Source organism: Anser anser (genome assembly GCF_964211835.1).
Source record: "Anser anser genome assembly, chromosome: 2".
NCBI lineage: Eukaryota > Metazoa > Chordata > Aves > Anseriformes > Anatidae > Anser > Anser anser.
In genome coordinates, this window is record NC_139721.1 from 145,680,388 (window position 1) to 145,703,580 (window position 23,193).

Below are 23,193 nucleotides of genomic sequence, written 5' to 3' on the forward strand. Positions count from 1 at the left end.
CATGATGATAATTCTTGGGAAATTCAGAATGCCTCAGTACATATGACAGATTCCTGGATTTTGACCAAGAGGGTATTATTTATAATAAACATCAGTATTTTTGCCATCCACTGCAGCTAACTACTATCTTGGAGGAAGATTAGTTTGTGCACTTGTGTTGCACACAGACATATACAAAGTCTAGCTTTCTCTTGAAAAAGCTTGATGTTTTGGTAACTAACTAAATGAATAAACATACAATCTTTCAGGAGCTGGCAGAACAGCATCTAGTTCTGGTTACCCTCTTTGTTTCCCTCCACCCTCTGGCTCTCACCATAATTGAAGACAACTGCTCTGGCCACTCAGCTCAGCATCTGCAAGATGAAGTTATACATCTCAGAATTAAGGTCTCCAGACATGGCACCCAGTTGCCAGCACATTTCTTACTCTCTGGTATGCTTTGGGCCTCAGCTTTGGCCTCAGAGCTGTCTACTTGTCTCTGAGACTGCTGCTGATGCTCTTCTAGCCATGGTGAATAGCTCTGGATTCCTGTGATGCTCTCTATAATATGCAGAGGAAAAAGAACGGGGAATGTTGTGAGAGACAATTATATGGAGGTAACAGTAAGCTCATTTTACTTGCAAACTCATCCAGAGCAATCCGATTATTCTCAGAGCTTACGCCCCACATTTTTCTGTGACATAGATGTGAATTGAAGAGCACTCTCTGCCATTGTGCCCTGGTTCAGAGTACCTGTTATTTCTGTAGCAACAGCAATTGATATTTTATTTTATTTTATTTTATTTTATTTTATTTTATTTTATTTTATTTTATTTTATTTTATTTTATTTTATTTTATTTTATTTTATTTTATTTTATTTTAGTGGAACAGTATTACCAGAAAATTGTTAACATTTGCATGGAGAAGGTTAACTCTTTTAAGTGGCTTCATGCCATTAAGTAGGAATGTAACCACTCCAGTATAGCAGTTTGTCCATGGAGAGGAAAAATAGCCCTTCAAAACCCTGGCACCAGTTCCACATTAGAGCTAAATTACTGTAGCAGATTGAAATGACAAGACTCACATTTTTAAATGAGCATGTAAATGAGGCATGTGCCCAGATTGGCATGGGACAGGAATCCTAATTTGCACATACGCCTTGGGATTTGCGCACACACACAAAAGCAATTAAAAAATAATCTGGCAGAGCATATATAATACAAGGCTGAAGGGCTGAGTTTAATATTCTTACACCAGGGGTGTGTGAGAAGACCTAAGCAGCCTTTAAATATTCAGTGTTTTATTTAATAGGCAGCACCAGGACAGCTGAGGACAGCTGATCACAAATAACCAAGGAAGCCTGTTGCAGCATCTCCACTCTGATTACTTCATATACTCAAAACTTCGGTAATTGGCCAAGTTGAAAACTTTTTTTTTTTTAAGGTGAAATCCATATATTTCTCAATGAAAAGGAGGGGTTTTATTAGTTCAGTAACATCAGTCTGTCTGACATCATTATATTTTATTGTTATAGCATCTGACTTCCAAATATGATTGCACAGTGAAATAATCATATGTGTGATTTAGTAGAAAGCTGTGAATGGAGGACTAGAGCTTCATCAATCTGTGTACGAGCACAGATGAAGTGACTGACCCCGATCCAGAGGCCTTCCAGTTGTGCTCTGTTGCTGCTCAAGCCCAAATTACGTATCATATTTTTGCCTTTTTTTCTTCTGTTTTGTGGAAAGCTGCACTGTGCTGTCAGTTATGCTCTCTGTGCGTGTGCAGATACTCACTTCCAACCCAATCACTGGCAGTGTTACAGTGCACCAAATAATCACTTTTTTAAAAGTTGGTTTTAAAGATGATTTAAAAAAAAAAAAAAACACACATAAAAAGAGTCATGGGGTGGCTTTTCCAATAACATCTTGAACTTGTAATTCTGCAATGCTGTCTCTGAGCCATTAATGAGATCCATATTGCAGGGATGGCCTTGAAGTAATGGAGGAAGGAAAAAGCAGCTGTATTTGCTATCCAGTGGCTCTGTGTTTTTCATTATGGTCACTCTTATTTTTGTTATGGGGTATATTTTCTGGAGCAAACAAGCTCCCTCGGGCTGTTTTGTGGCAGAACAGGTCGAGTGCCAGGTCCTGGCTCTCCGCAGGATGCAGGCCGTGGTGCTGCAACCTGCCGAGCGAAGCACCCAAGTGCCTCTGAAGGCAGTAGCACTTTCTGTGGGTGAAAGGCCTGGCACAAGCATTTCACTAAATGACTGTGAGCATATAACCAAAAAAGCAACCCAACCAGCAAGATACTGCCAGAGCTAGCCTAACGATCCAAGTGTTTTACATAGCTGACAACTAGGACAGGTTTATCCTCTCTGAGTGACACATTGGAATAATATTAGCTAACTGTCTGTAGCCTGGTTGGGGCGTCTCCTTCCAGACACATAATTGTTACCGTCACCTCTCATGCTGTATGGTATGCAAAACTGATGCCTGTGAGTTTTGCCCAAGTGCTTTTTAAGAGCACTGGAGGCAGACAGCTTTGAATTCTGAACAAACAGTGATGGCTCAGTTAATAACGGGCTGAAAAGTGCAAAATTAAAGCATGTGTTAGAGCACGTGCATTAGCTGGATAGTTTTTCAACAAGCTGTCAGTCAATATGGGTAAGAAAAGTAGAGCTACCATGGTAGACACAAAGATTGCACTTAAATAACTAAAGCTCATCTTTGATCCATTTTGCAGGGCTGGACTCACTGTGCTCTCTCCTTGCTTCATGCAACCAGGGACTGTTTGTAGCCACTGTGGTGGAGCAGGGGCTGGAGCTCAGATGGAAGAAGAGAGCCCCAAAGGAGGGTTTAATCCTAGTCAGCTCTCTGTAGTGCGCAGACAAATCCTTGCCCTAATGAAAGACTACAAAACTGGAGCAGAATTTATTAGACACTGGCTACGTTTTAAAAAAGATCAAAACAATATAGGCACATCGCTGCTTGATTTTTGGCTCTCTGGTAGCTAATTTCTCCCAACCCAAATCTGCACATTTGTAATGCAAAATGTTTTACTTCACATTAAAGTGAGAGTGTTTATTTATGCAGTTTCATTTCCAATAAAAGCTACGCTTTACAGTGCATTATACAGAATGACAGCGGTGCACTGAATTACAAGGTCACGCTATAGATCATACTCACTTTGCCAAACACCCAGTGAGGAATTTTGAAGTAAGCCGTAGTAAGGGGCTGAGCAGCAAGCAGAGCCAGAAACAATACAGGTTAGAAAAATGTTTGTTTTATTTAGTGAAAGAAGAAAGAGTTTGACTTATTAGGGAGGCTTTTCCTACCGTATTCGTTCTGGGTCCAGGTCCTGGAAAGAACGTTTGGGATGGAACTTCCTGTAGCTGACCCTAATCTGTCCTCAGAGCCTCATGCATCTTCCTCTAAACCGAGGAATATTGGGTGTGTTTGAAGATCTAACTAGCCGTTTATGCTCTGCACCGTTACGTTACCAGACTTGCCTTTTTCCATAATGTGTGCGAGGCTACATGTCTGGTGGAAGGCGAGCAAGTGTCATCATCTGCACGTAGATGAGGTGCGTGCTACTGTGCATCTGAACGCTGTGGGTCTAGATAGTAAGAGTGCCTCCTTCCAGATGTTTTCCAAGGTCGTTTGTCTTCCAGAGGAAACATTTGCCCCAGGTCAGAGAGGGTGACTGAGGTAACACTGCAAAATGCAGCCACTGAGTGTGTTTATGCATTTGCTGTGCATGGAAAACAATTCGGAGACAACTTTTTAGGATGTGTAGAAAGCCAAAAGGCGCTGAAGCCAGCATGGTGAATAACTTCTGAGTGCAGTTCTCAGCCCCTGTTTCAAATGTGGGGCAGGAGAAACAGCACTAATGACAAAAGCGTAGAGCCACAAGAGGAATTATTGTCACACTGGCACAAAACCCAAGATCAAAGTAAGATTTCAGCATCAAATGGGCTGTTCTTGAGATGCGAGTGGTGAGCTGAGCCTAAAGATCTGAGGTGTCTACAGTAAACTGGACTCTCAACAGACTCAAAGCTGCTGCTTTTTTATTTCAACACTTGTGGTATTCCTCAGCCTACACAGCTGGATATTATTATGGGAATATAGCTAATTTGATGGGTCTTACTGCCTAGGGGTTGCACTTTGGAAAGCATAGAGCTGGTGGTGCCAGCTTAGAAATCTGCCTTTTGACTTGGGTTCTACCAGGTTATTCTCTACAGAATAGAAAAATTGACAACAGAATAAGGAGCATCTTTGGTGCAGTCTAATGCTTTTTTTGATGCAGAGAAAGCACAGGAAAATCAAAAATGAACAGCAGAAGACATCTCCAAGCCTCTCACTAACCAGTGACTTTGGCAGAACTGCCTGATCCTTCATACCTAGTATTTAGGGCCTTTTTAGCAGCGGTTCAATGGAGGTTCAATGTGCTGTTGCCTCTCTGTCTAAAAAGCAATTGCATCCCCCTGACTGGTTCTGACTGGTAAATGTTTTTACAACGTAAGATTGATTTGTGCAGTGCCCTGGGTCTATTGTCCCAGCATTTCCAGCACAAATCTCTGCTCTGAATTCTGTTGCTGGCATCAGCTGTGGGACTGAGTACCTGCACTTAATGCAAGTGTTCCTGATGCATTTTTCTGAATGTTGTCATCATCTTCAGATGAATTGAGGTCAATCAAGGGTGAAAACTGGAAAACTGGGGTAGGGACCACTAGAACAGAGTATTAAAGGCTTGGTAATGGAAGTCCAGGACAGTAGAGAAGTGATAGGAGTGGATTTCTCTGTGTGAGTCCAAAAAGGAGCTGAACGGCTTCTGCGGTTGACCCAGAGTAAGGCTGACTCTTCCTCACTGAACTTCAGTGAATCAAAACAAAAGCAATATCAGTGGCCTGACACAAGTTCTCCATCACCCTTTCTTGTTATTGTAGCTCTTTGCATAGGCTGCACACCATGTCTGTGCAGTTCTGAACACAGTGGGGTCTCCAGCATGTCACACCAGGTCAATCCCTCTTTCTCTAACCAATACGTATCTCCACTCCTCCTGCAGCTGCAGTGGTTGCCTCCTGTCCAAAGTCCTTCAGTCTTATCATAGAGGAGGGTGGTGTTTTCCACACAGCTTCAGGGGACTTTGCAGTGCCACAGCTTTTGTGTTGAGCATCACTGCCAACATTCTGGTCCAGACTCTAATGGCAGCTCATCATTGAATCTGTCGTGCTGGTTGCTTTCCTTGTTCCAGACCGCTGGATGACTTAGGACAGCAATATCAGGTCCGATAAGTCACACCTTTACTGGTTTAGCCCAGTCAAGCCCTGGAAGAGCGTCACTGTGCCCAGCGAGATGTTTACATGTAATAGCATTTACAGCTCAACACTCTGAAAACATAATCCATGCTGTCTGGCAACACAAAAAAATCTACTAAGAAAGGGTAACTACTGTGCAGAACTGGAGTCTTGGATCCGTTCTGCTGTATTTTTCTCCAGGGCCAGATAATCAGGCTGTGACATTGCTCACAGGCAGTGCCCAGCTGTACTGAGCACCAGTGCTGAGCTGCCTATTAATACGTGACACGTACAGATTAATAGCAGTGTTATGAGCAGCTGGATGCTAATCTGATCTCAAAAGCAGTTGAAAAGTTATTGTGAGCACCTCAGCATGCACCAAGCAGTGGCTGAAGTTACTGCTTCACTGGGGGCTGTGCTCTTGCACAACGTGTAAAGCACTGGCACTGGGGGACATCAGCCTGTGTACTGGTTGGAGATGGGTGGCTTTCGCTAGAAGCTCCTGTCATCGCATTTTGAGGAAGACTTTCTCTGGACAGATTCCTGTTTGTGTCCCAGTGGTTACTTCTGGAAATTAATTAACTCCTCAGTAAGTGAGGAAAAGGTAGATCTGACTGCAGCAGGATAGACTGCATTTATCGAGTTCTTTAATTAAAGCTCTTACTGGTTTCATGCTTTTTTGGTGTCAGAGTAGATTTTTACATTGAATGACAGGAGAAGGGGGAAAAAGAGGAAATGTTTATTTAATTCATTCTATAGAATGTAATGACAAGAGATTGTTTCCATACGTACTGTTTTTCTTGACCTTTTAACATTTGGAAATGTCAGGAAATACCATTACTGTAGGTCTATCCAGCTTTAATGCTACAATAACTTTATAGCTATTCACAAGGGAAATTATTATACATTGCCTGAAACAGTGAAGGTGTATGCAAGCATACACACAGATCTCTTTTTCTCCCTCCCTGCCAAATAGATCTCTGTGGCTGCATGCAGTCTCAGTTAAAAAGGCAACTTTTGCGTCCCTGTAATTCTGAGTTTGCTTTCAGACTTGCTGGATTTACTGAGACAGCAAAGAAAAATTTTTCTGTGAAGTTTAAAGAAACTTCAAATATTGTAAAATGTACTTCAACTTCCTTTGATATGGCAATGTCCAAAATCACATAGGTTTCTCAAATATAAATATTAAGCTTGGTGTTTTTGTTGTTGTTGTTCTGTTTTGTTTCTGAGGGGGCCTGTTGAGATTCAGAGAGGTTCAGAAGAAGGCACTGTGACCCATGCACATCACCTACCCTTTAAAACTGAGGAATAGGTTCCAATCCTGACTTTGACGCTTGAATTGCAAAAGCCCTGGAGGGTTTTGCCATGTAAGTAATGCACTTCCCAGCCCCAGCACACATCCGTGTCTTGTCATGGAGCAGAACTCCGCGAGGCAGAGCTGGGGAGATCCTCGTTACCTTGGACAGCACCAGGCCAGCCTGGGACCTATGCGTGTGGTGACACCTCCGGCCCCACTGCCCATGGCTGAAAGCAAAGCAAAACAAAAACAGGGCAACACACACATTGCTTCAGGGATTCTGGCCTAGAAGAAGTCAGACCTTTAGTAATTTCAGAGGGATGGGGTTTTTTTCCTCGGTTTAGGAAGAAAAGAACCCAACAGGTGGTGTGAATGAATCTTTCTCCTGAGAATTTCAGCTGGGAATTTCAAATACAAAAGAAGAGAAACTGAAACCAGAGAACACACTTGAGCATATTTTTTAAAGTACTGTAAAGGATTAAAATTAATATTGAGAATAGACATAATGATTGCATGCTTTACAGAAGCCAACCACTTAAATGTTAGGAAAATATCCTTAAGGTTATCATTAATTTTACACTGTCTGCCCAGAAATATCCTGGACCTTCCATTTGCTGATGAAAGAAGCTCTTCTGGGTTCAGGAGAGTCACAGTCAGCTGTGGATATGGTCAATTTTACTTATCATGTATGCAATTAAAATGAGCAGTCCCCCAAATCTCCAACTAGAAATGCCCTCCAAAATTGTAATCCAAACTAATGATATGGTACTTTTGTTATCACTTCACAGGCTTAACTGCATTTTTATACAAAATAATTTTGAAGTACAACGCATGAGTTGTAATTGTCAGGTGAAATTTATTACTTTGAAGAAGTTTGGAAACAAGAACTGTGAAAACTGGCTACCCTAGAACATCAACAAATCTCTTCTATTGGCTGAGATCAAGCTCACAGCTGAAGTTTGTATGGGTTCTTCCAAAGAATATAAGAAGAAGATTTATACTTTGACAAAATTTAGATTTATTTGGTCTTTTAATTACATATATTATATGCATGTGTTTCTGTGAGTATAATCTCATTCACGCAGGGTAATCTGACTATACTGTCAAAGTCTTCCTTTCTTATTAATTTTTATGATATCAGTATTACTAAATGTTAGCTTCCAGATGTACTGAGCAAGGGTCTGTATTTAAGTGTTTCAATCATAATTTGCTAAATATTCTTGAAAACCACGGATAGTATTCAAAACATTGAACAGTAATGGATTATCCTGATAATGACTTAAACTGCTTTATTTCTCATTCATTACATCAGTTAGGAAAAATCTAAATTAATTTTAGAAAGTGTCATCATTAAAAAATTTCAAAGGGGGTCTTCGGGTTTACACACACGTAGACATGCACTTATACCTGTACATATGTTCCTATGTGTCTTTACAGACACACACAAACACACGTGATTCAGCTTTATGCTTGGTCCCAGCCTAGAAGAAATTCCCGGTACTCGTGGATAGCCAGTTTTCACAGAATTATTTTCCAAAATTTTGCAAAGTTGTAAACTATACCTGACAATTTAGACTGGTATAGTCATGCTGTCTTTAGGTTTATGGAATTCGTGTACTTTATTGGTTCGGCTCCCCAATGATTTATGGACTTTAATTATAAACTCAGACACTGTTATATGTGTGAATACTAATAGACATGCTTCACTTATAGGTACAAGTTGCTCCTAAATTATTACATGTGATTTCTGGCAGTATGCATTGTCTTTCTGACACCCTTCCCATCTACGTATTAAAAAGAATTTTCCATTTCTTTTTTTAATCTGCTAGATTTCTGATGAACATAATTAAACACAAAAATGGTCTTTGATGCACCTGACATTTAGTATGTCAACCTAGTGGTGAGCTACTTCAAGACAAGATTTTGCACAGGTTTTTCTGGACTGTTTTGTATCCATGAAGGATAGAAGATTTATTGGCCCAGGTTTTTACTGCTAGTGCCTGAAACAGAAACACAGCTTCAGTGCTGCAGCCTGTTCAGAGCCCCCGGCTGCAAGGACTGGAGCGATTCCTAGGGTGGGACACAGGCAGGACAAACAGACTGCTGCAAGAAGACCTATGAACTAATTGCCAGACAGATGTCTGGTATTCCTTGTAAGAGAAATTAAAAGCTGGAATAACCCTCTGGAGCTATCCAAAGTTGGGTCTTTTATAACATGAGCCAGCCAACCGGACCACTGGGCTACAGACAAGGGGAAGGGAGGCACAGAAGACAACATTGCCTTCTCCTCACTTCTGGGAGCAGGTTCATGAACCTTATCTTCCACATCTGCCTGTGCTACCCTGCAAACTGCCAGGAATTGCAGTGGATGTTTAATCACAAAAGTGACACCATGCTTGCTTTGTTCAAATCAAGGGGTTTGTTTTGCCTTTTCAATGTGCCAAATTGAATGCCTGCTTAGACAAAAGTGTGCTCAGATCTACCAGCCCATTTGCACAACCTTGTTAATTGGTTTCTGTAAAATTGTGCCTGATTAAGAGCCTTGCAGTTACATTGATTTAATTGCATACAACTATTCCATATTAAACAGCAGGTATATGGGTCAAATTATCCAAGTGAAGTAGCAATAGCCTTGAAAAGGTCACAAAAGCTAATACCTTTGAGCAGCTGTGGCCTTGCTTTTGCGAAAACATCAACGAAGTCTCAGCCAGCTACAGTGGTGAGTACTGGAAGTCAATAATACAAACTGAGATATCACTCATGAAATGCGAGGCTTACTCCCTCCTTGCCTACATTCCCTGTGCTAGTGGAAAAGGCAAACACCGCCTCTTCGGCAGAAGATTTTGTCAAGAGCTGAACGGTCTTCAGGCAGGAGTGGTAGGTGCTAAAAGGGAAAAATGTGCATGATTTGATGCATATAGATTAGCAAAGAGCACAGTGTTGAAAATTCCTGGCTGTGGGTCAGTTCAGCGTAACATTTGGACAACGTTTCCCTGAACTGAAGTATCTTAGTCTGGAAATCCAAACTGGTGATAACAATTAGTTGTTCCCTTTGCTTCTGCCCTTAATTAGGAATCTATGGGGAGAGGCAGGGGGGAAGCAAATGAAAAACAATCAATCATCTTCAAGCCTGTCAGAGGGTGAAGGTCAACTTGGATTTAAGATGTGGCTTATACTTGATTCTTATTTGATCTGCGCCACCACACACCCCTCATACTTTAATACATCCTGGCAGTCAGAAGCTCCAGGGCTGCATTCTCCCATTCCTTGCCAGACAGCAGCCGGGTGGCTTGCTGCAGAAGGCTGTAAGGAACTGAGAAAGACAAGAGGTCATCAGTGACCACTAAAGGATCAAAGATGGGGAAGTTGGGTGGTTTCATACAGCGAATCTCCTGTGGTAAATGATTTTATATTGCTCAAAGTCCAACTCTGGTGCAGTCCATTTTTACTGCTTTTCTAAATACCCTGACTTGTTCAGAAATGCAGTAAAAAGCTCTCGTCCCAGCCCATTCAACTTAAAAAATGGAAAACAAAATCCTCTTAATCCCTGCTTGGATCAGCCTGCACAATGAAGTAGCCAAACTGGTAGTCACAGTATTGCTATGGTGCTCAGGCTGCTGCGATTCCTACACCTTCTCTCTCTCAGATCACCAGTGGGATCAGTCATTCTCTATTAGGCTGGAAAAGCCCAGAAAATAAGAACAATAAAAATGTTAAATGTGCTGTGGAATTTCATTCCACTTCTATAATGAGCTTAGCAAACCCTAAAGCAGAGAATACATAATTTCAAACAGATTTTTAAATAGCTTTTGTGTCAGCAATCTTGGAAGAGGAGCAGGGCCAGCTGATGATATTTTTCAGGAGTAGAAGCGGCGGCTCTCTGTGGCTGATCCCGCAAGGTGCTGGCTGCCCTGGCTTCTCCTGCGACCACCTGGAGCCGGTGATCTGCAGATCTGCACCTTGTGGGATGGGGACCTGTCAGGGGGTGGAAATGGAGCACAAGGGTGCTCCTGCTGTCACCTACTGAGGAGTGGTGGCAACTGAAGGACCCCTGGTAATCAGGCACGGGGACAGCCAGCTGGGCCTTGTGAGGAACTGACCTCTTTTTACTGGAGAAAGATGCTGCTGTAATTATAGTTTCAATATATCCTCCAACGTGTTAAGCTTCATTCAGTGCCCTCCTTAACAGATCTCTGCTTTGAAGCAGAAGAGGAGAAAAAAAAAGCTTCTCTGTCATGGGACTTTTTTGGGCACCTTAAACAATAGTTATAAGGTAGAGCAGGAGGATTGCAACCCAACACCATCACATCTCTCCAAAGTCTTTCTCTCTGTTCTTAATCTCATTTCGCTGTTAACTGCTCAACAGAGCAATAAGAAAAGGATTTGAAACATCCCATCAAGCCAGCACAGATTTTTAGCACAGGCCAGTCCAATTAGACTATTATGGGTGGCCAAAATAAGATCACCATGCTCTTGATAAGTCAAATAAATAAAGTCCGAGATGGTCATGTTGTAGTGAGCTATTTGAAGCTGAAAGCAAGAAATTTTCAAGTCTCAGTTTCTGTCTAGAAAAACAGACAACACTGAAAGGCTCTGCTGGTCTTGATTTAAAAAAAGTAGAGCTGGAAACGAAACAGATGAAACCATTAGTTTATTTCACTTGAAAGCTTCTGCTTTGAGGAGAGCTATGCCATATTGTTCTGTACAAGGACACCAGATTAATCGCCTTTTCTCTCCTTCACCTTTTATAGTGATGCTGCACAAATGGTATCAAGCTGACGGAGAAAATTATAAATATACTGTGGCTGCAATTTAGCAGCATTAATCACACAAATTTAGTAGTTTTAGATGGTAGTAGGTCATCCATTAGCTGAGAAGTTGACAGTTGTAGCATAGAAGCCCGAGTTCAGGCCTCATCTTCCCCTTTCAGGTCATCTATTTCTTTCTCGGCAAAAACATCTGGTCATTTCAAAACTGTAATTTTCGTACACTTTAGCTAACAGTGGAATGTTGAAAAGCTGTTCTGAAAAACATAGTTCTTTCCTGTGCCAAACCAGTTGGCCTAGAGTTAGCAAATGTTGTTATAAATCTTCCCTTTGCTTTTTCAACAGCTCTAAAACTACAAAATTAAATGTTTCATAAAGGCTAGCCAGTGGATACAGGTTAGTACGTTGCAGAAGGTAAGCATGCAAAGACACCCCTTGAAGGCTGCCCCAGTCACCCCACAGAGCTCAAGCCTACAGAACCCCAAGGCTGCCTTGTGTGCAGTGATTTTGGAATTGTTCATATACAATGAAAAATGACAATCTCTGCTTCAAGGAAAACAAAACAAAATCAGAAAGCCCAGACCTTAGAAGGAGGATCCTTTTGCTTTCCTTGCTTCTTCCCAAGCACAGCTCAACATAAGGTGCTGAGTGTAGTCAGAAAGAATGCAACAGAACTGCAGTCCTGCCTTCAGTCATGTGTGTGCGTGCTCTGCATCGCTATGAGCCAGTGGAGGTCTTTCTCACTGCTTGTTCTCCAAATCTTGCCCCAGCCTTGTGTATAGAGTCATAAATAGTAGGCTGAGAGATTTCTCCCACATGCCTTGCTTATTTGCCAAAACGAAAAAAGGAAAAACAGTGACACAGTGTTTACCAACCCAAAATAATTAGCAGTATGAAGTGAAAAATTTGGAAGTGATAAAATGATTTCTTTCCAAGATAAATTTCATACTGTGAAAACTGAGGACATCAGAAGTGTGCCAGCTGGTGCACTGGTTCGTCCCACCAAACTACAGCCCAAAAGCCTGGGGATGGTGAACCCAACTTCTTGTTCCACTGGTCCCACCACATTGGTCCTATGACACGTGGCAAGGGCATGCTGCATACAGACCTGCTTTGGTCAGAAACCCTGTTCTGAGTGAGGCATAGGGATGTAAACTCCCATCTCCCCTCCCCATACAAGTCCCCTGGTTTCTGCTCTGGAGGCCAACACAGGCAAGGTACCATGCCCTATGCTGTGAACAGTGCATGGATCTGCAGGCCAATCAATGGTGATTTTTAAAAAAAAAACACATCAGGGTGTAGGATGACCCATTCAAGAGGAGACAGTGTTTCTGGTTTGCTGAAAAGTCTAGAACTACTGAAAATTCAGGTCTGAGCCAAAACTTTTCTTTTTTTAAATTACTGTTCTAGTTTTGTGATCCTGACGAGGACAGCAAAAGGAATGGGAGGATGGAACACTCTCCACCACTGACTCCTCACATGCTAATGCTGCTCATCAGGAGCAGCAAGAAAGCAAGAAGAAAACAATGACTGCACGGGATGCTTTTTCAGAGCTATGATAATATTTCTGGTTGGAGGGAGGCAGTTAGAAGAGCCCAGCAGGGTGTAGTACTGATTTAACACGTGAAGGAGGAAAGCTCAAGTTGCTCGTCTGCGTGGCAAATCCCAAACAAGGACCTGGCTGCCAGGAGCACTGGGGTTCACTCACTCTCATTTTCATTGTCTGTCACTAGAGCTGTTCTGCTTTGTGTAAGGATTAACCAGAGCAAAGATGAAACCCCAGCCACTGAGCTACAAGCTGTGTCTGTCCATGGGCATGTTCAGAACAGGCACTAGCCAACAAGCAGCTTTTCTCTTGCTCTGTAGAAGGAGGCAAAGACTTAAAAACCCTTCACCTGAGAAAGAGCAGGGACTTGAAAGCATGTCTTTCCCAGTCTGGGTGAAGAGCCTCAAAGCTGGCGTTCTGGACTTGCAGACTCACTTTTTTTTCTGATTCTACATAAAAATGTGAAATAGCCATTTTTTCATTCTGAGGAAGACATTTGTAGAACTCCCCAAAGTAATACAGGTTGGGAACCTGAGCAGAAGCCTTTGCGGCCACAAAAAACAGGAGCTGGTCATGCATTATGTTAGGAAAAAGAACCATACAGAAAAGTTACTTTTAGCCAGTTCTGCCCGCCCTTAGTGTGGAGCCTGGTAGCCCAGTATGTTAGCTAATAGCCAGGGATGCTCAGCATATAATGAGATCAGCCTTGAAGTTAGAGTACAGCACAGCCACAGAGATTGCCTGTTTCTTAACCCTGATATTATGATTTGCTGCCTTAGAGCTCTCAAGCAGGCAAATAACACCTGCCCTGGGAGGAGAGACCGAGAATTACAAGCACAGAAAGGTGTGAAGGCAGGCTGCTGGCTGGGTGAGCTTCCAGCCTCACGTTTCAGCAGGGCCCATGCGGAAAAACGCTTCTTATTTCCAAGTCCTTTAGCCAGTCATGGTAAAATCGCAGACTAGCTCGTGAGCCAATGCCTCCTGTCATTTGCTGTCCAGGAATGTGGAAGCACATTTATTTTCTAATGGAAATGAATTGAGCAATGATGCTTGCCTGCCTCCAGAGCAGGATTCTTAATACACTGGTAATGAGATGGGAGAAGGACTTGTTATCCCTCACATTTTCTCTGTCTAAGTCTTTGAAGCTCTTATGGCTATACAAACCAGTGTAAAATGATACTGCTGGCATGGTGGTGTTATATAGCAAAACTACAGAGGTAGATGGTGACTGTGCAAGCTGTAAATTAGGTGGGAATGAGATTTTGTTTAACAACATTTTCAGATTTTAGAAATAGACTAGAAGAGGGGCAGGTATTTTATAAGACACCTGTGTCTGCCCAGTGGCATACTCCAGTCCTGCCACTCTGCAGTAGCAGGTGTTCAAAGCAGTAGCAAAGTTATTTCAATACCTCAAGGAGATCTGACTTTGTTTTTTAGCTTGTGATAAATTTAGTTCCCCCATACCTGAACTAGTCGCCCTGCTCTTTCTCACTGTTGAGCCTTCTACCTGGGCTTGTTTAGCTACAGCATATTGACCTTGCAGCTGATGGCTATTTTGTAAGAAAAAAGTGTCCTCCAGCTTTTTCCCCTCATTTCTACTTCAGCCAGCAATAGCCACCAAGGCTCCCTTCCTCTTCCACACATCAGTCTCTCACAGTTTAAGTTTCTGTGTGCTCTGTAGCCAGAGAAGCCACACCGAATTTTTAGAAGCTGTATTTGGTAGGCATGGTCTTTCCTCCCACCCTCTCCAGCGGCCGTGGCTGGCGTCCCGTTGGTGCTGGGCTGCGCGGCAGGCGCAGAGCGCTGCGTTAGTCCCGTTCGTGCTGGGAGTGGGTTTCCTGGCCGCCGCTCGGGGCTGGCGATCCCGCAGGCTGTGGTGGCGGCAGCCAAGGAGCAAAAATTTAGAAAGCTACTTAACAAAGAGATTGCACATGTGCTGCTCGACCTGAGGAATGAACAATTACTTTCCTGACTGGTCTAAAAGGGGGCTGCTTTATTTCAGTATCAGAAAAGAGATTCTGGCTTTCTCCCCAGCCACGGGCAGAGCAATTCTTCATTAGTGACGCTGCGTGGAGACTTGTATCAGCCTCAGAGCAAGCTCGGCTACTTCATCTCCTTGAGTGCGTCCTGGTTCATTGTCATTTTCTGCCAGCCTGGTCACCTGGGGAAGGTGGGCCTGTGGGCTGCGAGGCAGGGGCTTTATCCCTATTCTACATCAATGACTCTTCTGTTTGGTCCTCCACGCAGTACAAAACAAAACTATCCCCAAGCAAAACAAAAAATCTGTGAAACTCGAGGTGAGGAGGGAATTTTAAAGCTTCCACTTTAAGGTGTGCTGCTGCTTCTCCCCTTTTGGCTTTCTCAGCAGCTAAGGGCAACATCTCATGTAGAGCAGGACACGGGGGTGAAGGGACTTCACATCCCAGGCAGGCCTTAGCACAACCTCTGGGTCCCCACTCCCTTTTTTATCTGGCACATTCTTCCCCTCTGGACCCCTTGCAGCAGAGACCATCTCTCATAGGGCTAATGCTCTCTAGTGGGGGTTGTTTATGGCCAAAGCTTTCAAAGGTACATGAAACATGTCAGTGATATGGGGCCCACGGTGACTGGCAAACCAGTTGGAGCAATATTCTCTCTGCAAAGGGAAATAGTACAGAAAGAGCAGAGAAAGGGTTGGAAGGAGAAGGGGAAGAGACAGAGGAAGTCTTACATTCAGAAAGCACTGGAGCCCTTGCAACGAGCTCATATTGCTTACACGGCATTCTGCGCAAACTGTTTATGAATGCCCAAGGTTTAAATTATGGTGGTGTCAGCAGCCATTAAAGTTTGCTGCACTGGAAGTATTTTATCCTTGTCGAAATCCGCCTCCTGCTCTTGAAAGAATTTCAGAAATAAAAATGAAAGCTAAGTTTTCTTTTAGCTTTATCCTCTCACCATCCCCATCTCCATAAGGCAATGATGATGATGATGATGATGATAATAGTAATAATAATTAGGATGTCCTGTCAGACACTGCTTGGAGTGACTGTATGAAAGAAGAAAAATTGATCACTCCCTCAGCAGTTGCACCAGTCTCATACAGAAGAAAGAAAGACTATACAAACATTTAGGAACAAGTAGTATTTGCACCAGGGTAACAAATACATAATGCCCCCCGCTTCCCCGCAGCCATAAAGGAATAGTTAGTTATCTGTGCCAAATGGAATCAAGTCAAAACTGGAACTTTGATGTTGTTTTCTTCAGGCAGGATCACCCACCGGAGGATTTAATCGGTATTTGAGCCTTACTGGGGGGGCCTGAAGGGCTCACCCTGCTGCACAGTGATTTTATTGGGCCAGCATAGTGGGATCAGTGTTGCTCAGGTCTTAATTTTATCCCGCGCCAAACTGCCTGGGGCAGGAAACTTCAGGTCTGGTCTCATGCAGTTTCCGAAAGTCAGAACTCGATTTGCCATCTGGGGCTACTCCCAAATTATATAGGAGTGCAGCTGGACTTGGAGCCCCTTTGTACAGGGAACACACAGATGCTTTCAGTACTGGCTCTCAAGTACCTGCCCTCTCCCATTTGCAAAATGTCAGCAACGCTACGTTTCGGTTGACTCGTCTCCCCTCTGTAGAGCTCAAAAGCAAGTGTTCATCTCATCTTGGGTTTCCACATGTAGCAAACAAGACTCTCAGAAAATAAACATTTGTAATTATCCTCAGCCACCACTGGATGTCAGTGATTGCTGGACTTTAGCAGTGTTTTTGGATAGAAAAATTAAAAGGCTGAGTTTTCAGAAGAGCCTGAGTTGCGTACAGGACCAGGACCAGGCAGTACGAGTGCAAGTGGATGGTTTGACAGACAAGCACAGGACCAGATGTGCTCATTTGTTTCAGGCCGTGTGTGCTTGCATTTGCACCCACCCATACTTGTACGCACTATTTTGTAAAAAATGCTTTAAAACAGAGAAGAGACTGGTGAAAAAGAGGTATACTTTTGGCTGACAGACCCAGTAGAGCTTAATTGTCTCCATTTGATCTGCTCAGCTACAGGCTGAGGAAGGCATTTCAGAAGTTGTAATCTGAAAACAAGTCATTGACACACAGACACAAGGAACCCATCGAGGAAAATAAATAAAAAAGGACATTTGTTTTTGTTCAGGCACTCTCCAGGGCAGAATGAAGGAGAGCAGGAGGCGTAACAAAACAAGTCATTAGGCATCCCCTGGTTTTTGCAGGCATTTACAGGAAAGGTAGCAAGTAGCTCATACGTGTTAGGATTGCAATCAGTGTTGATAACTCCAGACTAAGCAGATCTGTTCTTACACAGGAGTTGGTCATAGAAGCAATGCTCTCCACTGTACTGTTCTTAAAGGGCATGCTGAATGCTTCCCCTATAGATTGCTAAATCTGCAACTGAAGGAAAAGGATGCTAATGGAAACACTTGGAGAGTGATCTGTTAGCATACTATAGCAGCCTTTACGAGTGGGGAAAAAAACTGCAGAGGCAAGCTGGGTGACAGGAGGGAGGGAAGGAAGGTTGACATGCTCAGTTTGTTCTGCTTCCACAGTTAAAATGCGAGGAATGTACACAAGCACATGAATGATAAAGTAAATAGTGACGTTGCGCTGCAGAAGGCAGTTGCAGCGAGCTGCTTCCCAGTGGCATGGGGAGTTCAGAAGAGGCTGTCAGATAGCCCCAGCGTGAGAAACAGCAAGGGGCTCTGCAGCCACTGCTGTCTGGGAGCCCATCCCCGCTGTGCCAGGGAGAGTTGTCCTCCTGCAGGGCAGAGGTGGGATGTGGGCACTGCCTGGGACACTTCTCTGGGAGGAGGGCATGCAGGCTGCCCACCTGGCCCTTGCAAGGAGCTTACAGGGCCCTCCTTCTCCCAGAGCAGCCCCCCATCTCATCTCCTGCTCCTATGGCCTTATCTCTCCCTCTAGCAAGCCGACTACACAGCACCGTTAGACAGCTCTGCTTGCTCACAGGAGATGGGGTCTAGTCCCCTCCAGCCAGCAAGGACGTTGAATTCAGGTCTTCTAGTCCCCAGCAAAGCACTCTAACCACTGTGCTAGGTGGGAGCATCAGGGTTCATACCACATTTGAAGCACAGGACTTTTGCAGGATTTTTGACTAAAGCAGCATGCATCTAGGATGCACGTATGCTCTGAGAGCAAACTGAATCTTCTGGGGATGAAAGAAGAGAAATAGTTCAAGCCCTGGGTCCCAAGTAGTTTTAGGAGTAAGGTAGGACACATGGGGGCTGAAGGGTGGAGTTAAGCACTATGAGGGTAACCTCATAATAAGGGGCCTTTCTCAAGATTGTTTTAAATTTAACTATTTAACTCTTCTTTGGCTTTAGACTTAAAAAGCTTAAAGTAGTATAGAGTATATCATAGCCATAGATAAGTAGTTTCAGTGGAAAAATACTGAAATTTTTAAAAGGAAGTATGTTTTAGGAGCTTAGATACACCTTCAGCAAATATCAAAAGAATTTCATGGCAGCTGGGTTGTTTGTCAGCAGCAGCAGATGCTGCTGATCCCAGACTACCATAAGCCTGCCTTTATAATTTCTGCCATTTGATTAGACCTGTGAGATAAATGCATAAATATACAAGAATCCATTGACAGTATTTATCTTTCCTCTGTAGAAGCTGAAGTGTGCACACCATTGACCACGACTAGCAGGACACTAAAGCAGGTACCTGAGGCCAGCTGCCGCTACGAACTAGAGGGAGGGCTCCTACCACGAGTGCCAAATACAACCAAGTGTCCCTCATCCTACCTCATCTGCCTCCAGGCATTTCAGCACAACCGGGTGCAGAAGTTTGACAGTCGTTCCTACACTACAGACGGCTGAATGCTTGCGTCAGCTTTGAGATGTGCTACATCTGGAACTATGTGCAAAGAACGAGATGAGGAAAGAAGAGAGACTGAAGGGACTTCAGCTCTTTGTAGCTCCCCTCTGGGCTGCTTTGTCCTTGAGCAGTGGCTTTGTACCATACTGCAGGTGCCAGCCGTGTCCTGGAGTGCAATGGGAAGGTTGAAGGGAAGCTGATCCTGCTCCCTTCTGTCCTTCCAGGACTGCAGACCCCCTGGGAGAGGTGGCATGTTGGGATCGTGCTGGTGGCCCCGAGGGGCCTGGTGCTGGGCAGGGAGTGGGCTCACTCTGGGCCCCATGTCCATTGTGCATTGAGAAGCCAGCTCAGGGGGCACCACATGGCACTGCCATCACTCGAGGGAAGGAGGCCTTGGGACACACCTCACACTCCTGCTCTAACAACAGACAACACGTTCTGTCAGACAATCATAGCTCATGCTGAAAATGCACCTAAACACCCACTACAAAGGAAGCCAATGAGTGTACCCAATGTGGGGTAAAATAAACCTTTCATAAATTACCAGGGGCAGAGAGTAAACATTCTTTGCACAAAGCCTGTTCCTGAACATAAAGGTTTCTTTCACTCTGTTGTGAATGTATCTATCAAGGCAGTTCTCCCTTTCTAGAGCCTGATTTTCCAGCCCATAGGGGCCCACAACAGTTCAGTACCAGGCTTCAGCCAGCCTCCCTTCACACCAAGTCTTTGATGCCACCATTTGTAAGTGCTTTCATAAAACAAGAAACCCTTTGGATTATTTGCCATGAATCACATGCTCAAAAGGGCTTGTTTTACAACTAAAAATGATCCCTTTTCCCAGCTGTCATCATCTCGCTTGTGAATCAGATTTAGCCTGACTGCTGTGGGATGCAAATGAATGTTGGGCTTGACTTCAGTGCTGGCCATGCAGAACCCTATGGCCATGAGAAAACACTGGTGCACTAATGACCAGCCCTGTCCCACACCAGGTACTGTAAACACAGCAAAATCAGCTGGGACACGAAGATTCCCAGCCTGCCACTCACAGGGTGTGCCTGCTCTGCCTTTAAAAGATAGCTGTAACAAATGAAGCAGTTTTCCTTCCTGAGCGCATGCTTTCTGCTTTAATTTTCCTGTGTGCAGTATTTTATATTTTCACATATATCCAGAGGCACATTTTAAAAGTCCCTTGGAAAAATGACACACATACTTTATTTCAGATTCAGTAATTCTGTGTCACTCTACAAAGAAACTTCAGTACTTTATAGCAACCGTATTTCTCTGGATGCTTTTACCATTGCTATTAATAAGCCAAGAAAAGAAGAGTGAGGAAAGGTGGCAGGTGTAAAACTAAGAGGAACACATTTCAGAAGGTCTTTTTCAAACTACCAAACAAAGTTGTTATATAAATCCTACTCTTTAGGTCAAAAAAATTCAGCATGAAAAGATTTCTTCCCCTTCTTCCCCAGCATCCACCTGAATGCCCATTGCGGTAATTACTGACTCTAACCTTATGGTCAGACCCTCTGACAAAGGGAAGCAGATTAATTTTAGATCTATCTACTCTGTCCTGTCCAACAGCTCATAAAAAGTAAGGTTTCCTTTGAAAACTGTTGTGCTCCCCAGCTGCCAGGCAGCTTTAGGAGGCCAAGGAGCACCTGTACCATTTCAGCAGTGATTGAGACAGGTTTTTGGATAACCTGTTTGACTCACAACAAGAAATACACCCTAAAACGAGCCAGAGCCCCTAGGTTTAGTGTGATTCTCCACGTAAATCGCTCTCACAACTGCAGAGCCAGCCAGCATCTTCCAACCCGGGTGGCAAGGCAGGTCTCCTGCTGCGGTCTAACCCTTACAGCAGTGCTGGAGAAGCTGAAGCAGGCCTGGAGCATTCACACAGCAACTGATTTATTATCCTCTGGGCACACATGCATGACTTCCATTGCTAATAATAGACACTGCTCACACAATGAAGGAGAATAGACTCCCTAGCTAGTGCTGACATCCATTCACCTCTTGATCACTATATCCCATGTGCCCCTGTTGGTCTCCATCAGACCCTGCTTAAGTGCTTTGTAGTCATTAGGGGCTTGATTCTCCACTGCTTCTCACCTCATGCAGTCATTTGCACCTATGTAAAGTGAGTGCAAAGTGAGTTTACATCTACTTTGCACAGGTGTAAATGATTACACATCCGTAGAAGCTAAAACTCTGTACTGAGGTTGCTCTGGCCAGAAATTGCATCTCTGCTGAAGCATAAAGAATCCATACAAGGCAGGTGATACAATTACTCAGTAGGGGAGAATAATGAATGTGCTATGTCCTTTTGTTTTAGTAGGAGCTTGCCATACCTTATAGCACACAACCATAGTTCTCAAAGGTACAATGGTAATATGTAACTTTATATTTGATTTTTTTAAAAAGCAATTATAATGTTTGCTGTTTTGTTACGGGCAATGGGAGGTGAAGCTGGGAATAAAATAGGGCTAAAAGACTTTGCTGGATTGAAAGAATTTCTAGATAACAAAGTTACTGTTAGCACACAGGTGTGTGTCACCTAATTTTGGAAAAGGACAGGTTCCTGCCTTACCTCTGCTAGTGGTACGGAAAACTGGATTTGACATTTCTTTTCAATGGGGAAAAAAAAGTGACTGGCAGTTCTATCAGCAGCCAGCTGATTTTATAATGAAGATTAATTGGTTTGACAGAATCTGATGCTGTGTTAAATAGATGAAGAGAGCCTTTTAAAGAGAATTCCCTAAATAAGTCAGCTTAGTGCTTACAAGCAAAGTTCATGTATATTAATTCTGATCTCAGGTTTAAGAAAAAATGGAAGTGTTACTTTTTGACCTGAGTGGTCACAACTCGGAGTCCTGTATGTAGGTTCTGTTAGGGGGAGAAATTGCTCACTGAATTTTGTGGTTTTGAGGCTAGCCTCTTTATTCACAGTGCTCATCCACAGTGTTATACAGTGTTTTCTTCACAGCACAGGATGAATTTAACAGTAAAAGGTTGGCATTATGCTCATAGTGCTCATAGTTGTTTTGGTTTGTTTTTGTTTTTAGTTTTTCACTAAACTTTAGTGGTAGACTTGCAGTGCTAGGTTAACAGTTGGACTTGATAATCTTAGAGGTTTTTTCCAACCTAAATAATGTTGTGATTTTACACTGTCCCTATTGCAGACACCCAAGTCTCACAAAATAAGACCAAGAGAGTTGTCTTTCCATATACACCTGTGTAGCTCTGCCCACGTTTCATGTGGAGGCTGCTGATGTTGAGTTTCACAAAAGGAATTAGCTCTTTCCAGGTGAAAGCAGAAGCTACATTTAACCCATGAAAACACCTTTTATTGTCATCAATAAAATGGTGGTAGTCTAAAGAGTATATTTTAGACAAAAAGAAGTGTCGTCTACTGTAATCACATTTTAAGTAGTTATTATTAAATAACGAATTACTACATTCTTACGCAACACCCTTTTGGCAGACTATTTTCATTCTGCTATTCCAAAATGATTTTCCCATACAAGCAGCAGTGAAGATACATAAATAAAACCTTTACCCTAAGGTGTGCTTCAGTAACACAACAGATCATCTCAAAGAAAAGCTTTGTGCTGAAACCCTTCGTGTTGCTGTAGCAATTCTGTCCCTAAACTGTACGTTCAGAATCTGTTAGCATCTGTTTCCCATATGAAAGGCATTTTATGATACAGAAAAGGAACTGTGAACAGTGTGCCAAGAGCCTTCGTAACTCCATGCTATATCACGTTCTGGTGACCATTGCGATGGTTTTCCATCACAAGCTCACCCAAGCTAGCTGGTGTTCTGCAGTATCTGAAAGTTTAGAAGTAATTCCTTTGTCGGGAAACAAAGTCCATCCCGATGCTGCTGACCCAGGAGGAGCGGCTCTTTCTGGACAGCTCCACTGTCAGAGGGATTCCTCCTTCACTCCTTGTCTGCCCAAAGCAAACTGCTTTTTTTTTTTGTTGTTGTTGTTGTTTGTTTGTTTTAGTTAGGAAATATTCTCTTTCTTCGGGGTTTTATTGCAGCCTGGCAGACTTAGGGTTGTCTCAGGCCACCTTTAAAACCACCACACAGGGGCCGTGGCTTTTGACCTGTGCAGCAGAGCCACCCCACTAAGGAGCCGGAGGAGGTGGCTCCCTCAGGGCATGTCACCACCGTGTGAAGATGACTGCTGAGGTGGCCCAGGGTAAGCTGAGGGTTTTATTCTGCCACTTTGAAGTAGACCTATCTACCTGGCTCCACAGCTGCTCGTCAGATCTGGAGCAGAAAACAAGGCTGACCCTGCTGCAACAGTGGTCCTTGAAGGGGACATGGGGCTGCCCTTCTTCTGGACAGCCCAAGGTGAGAGCTTAGTCTTGCCTTCTTGGAATTCCCAGCTGCCCAGAATATCTGCCACACTTGGCCTTTGCTAAGCTGAGATGTGTCTGCTCTATGGCCACTT

At 43.5% G+C, this 23,193-nt stretch overlaps 1 long non-coding RNA gene across 1 annotated transcript in view; it reads left to right on the top strand.

Moving 5' to 3' along the window:
* Positions 1-1,877: 1,877 nt before the first annotated feature.
* The window catches only part of LOC310894011, a 40,937-nt gene continuing 19,621 nt past the window's right edge, over positions 1,878-23,193 (top strand). The window contains exon 1 of the long non-coding RNA XR_014579489.1: positions 1,878-23,093. This is a non-coding gene — a long non-coding RNA (uncharacterized lncRNA). The remainder of the gene's footprint in view (positions 23,094-23,193) is intronic.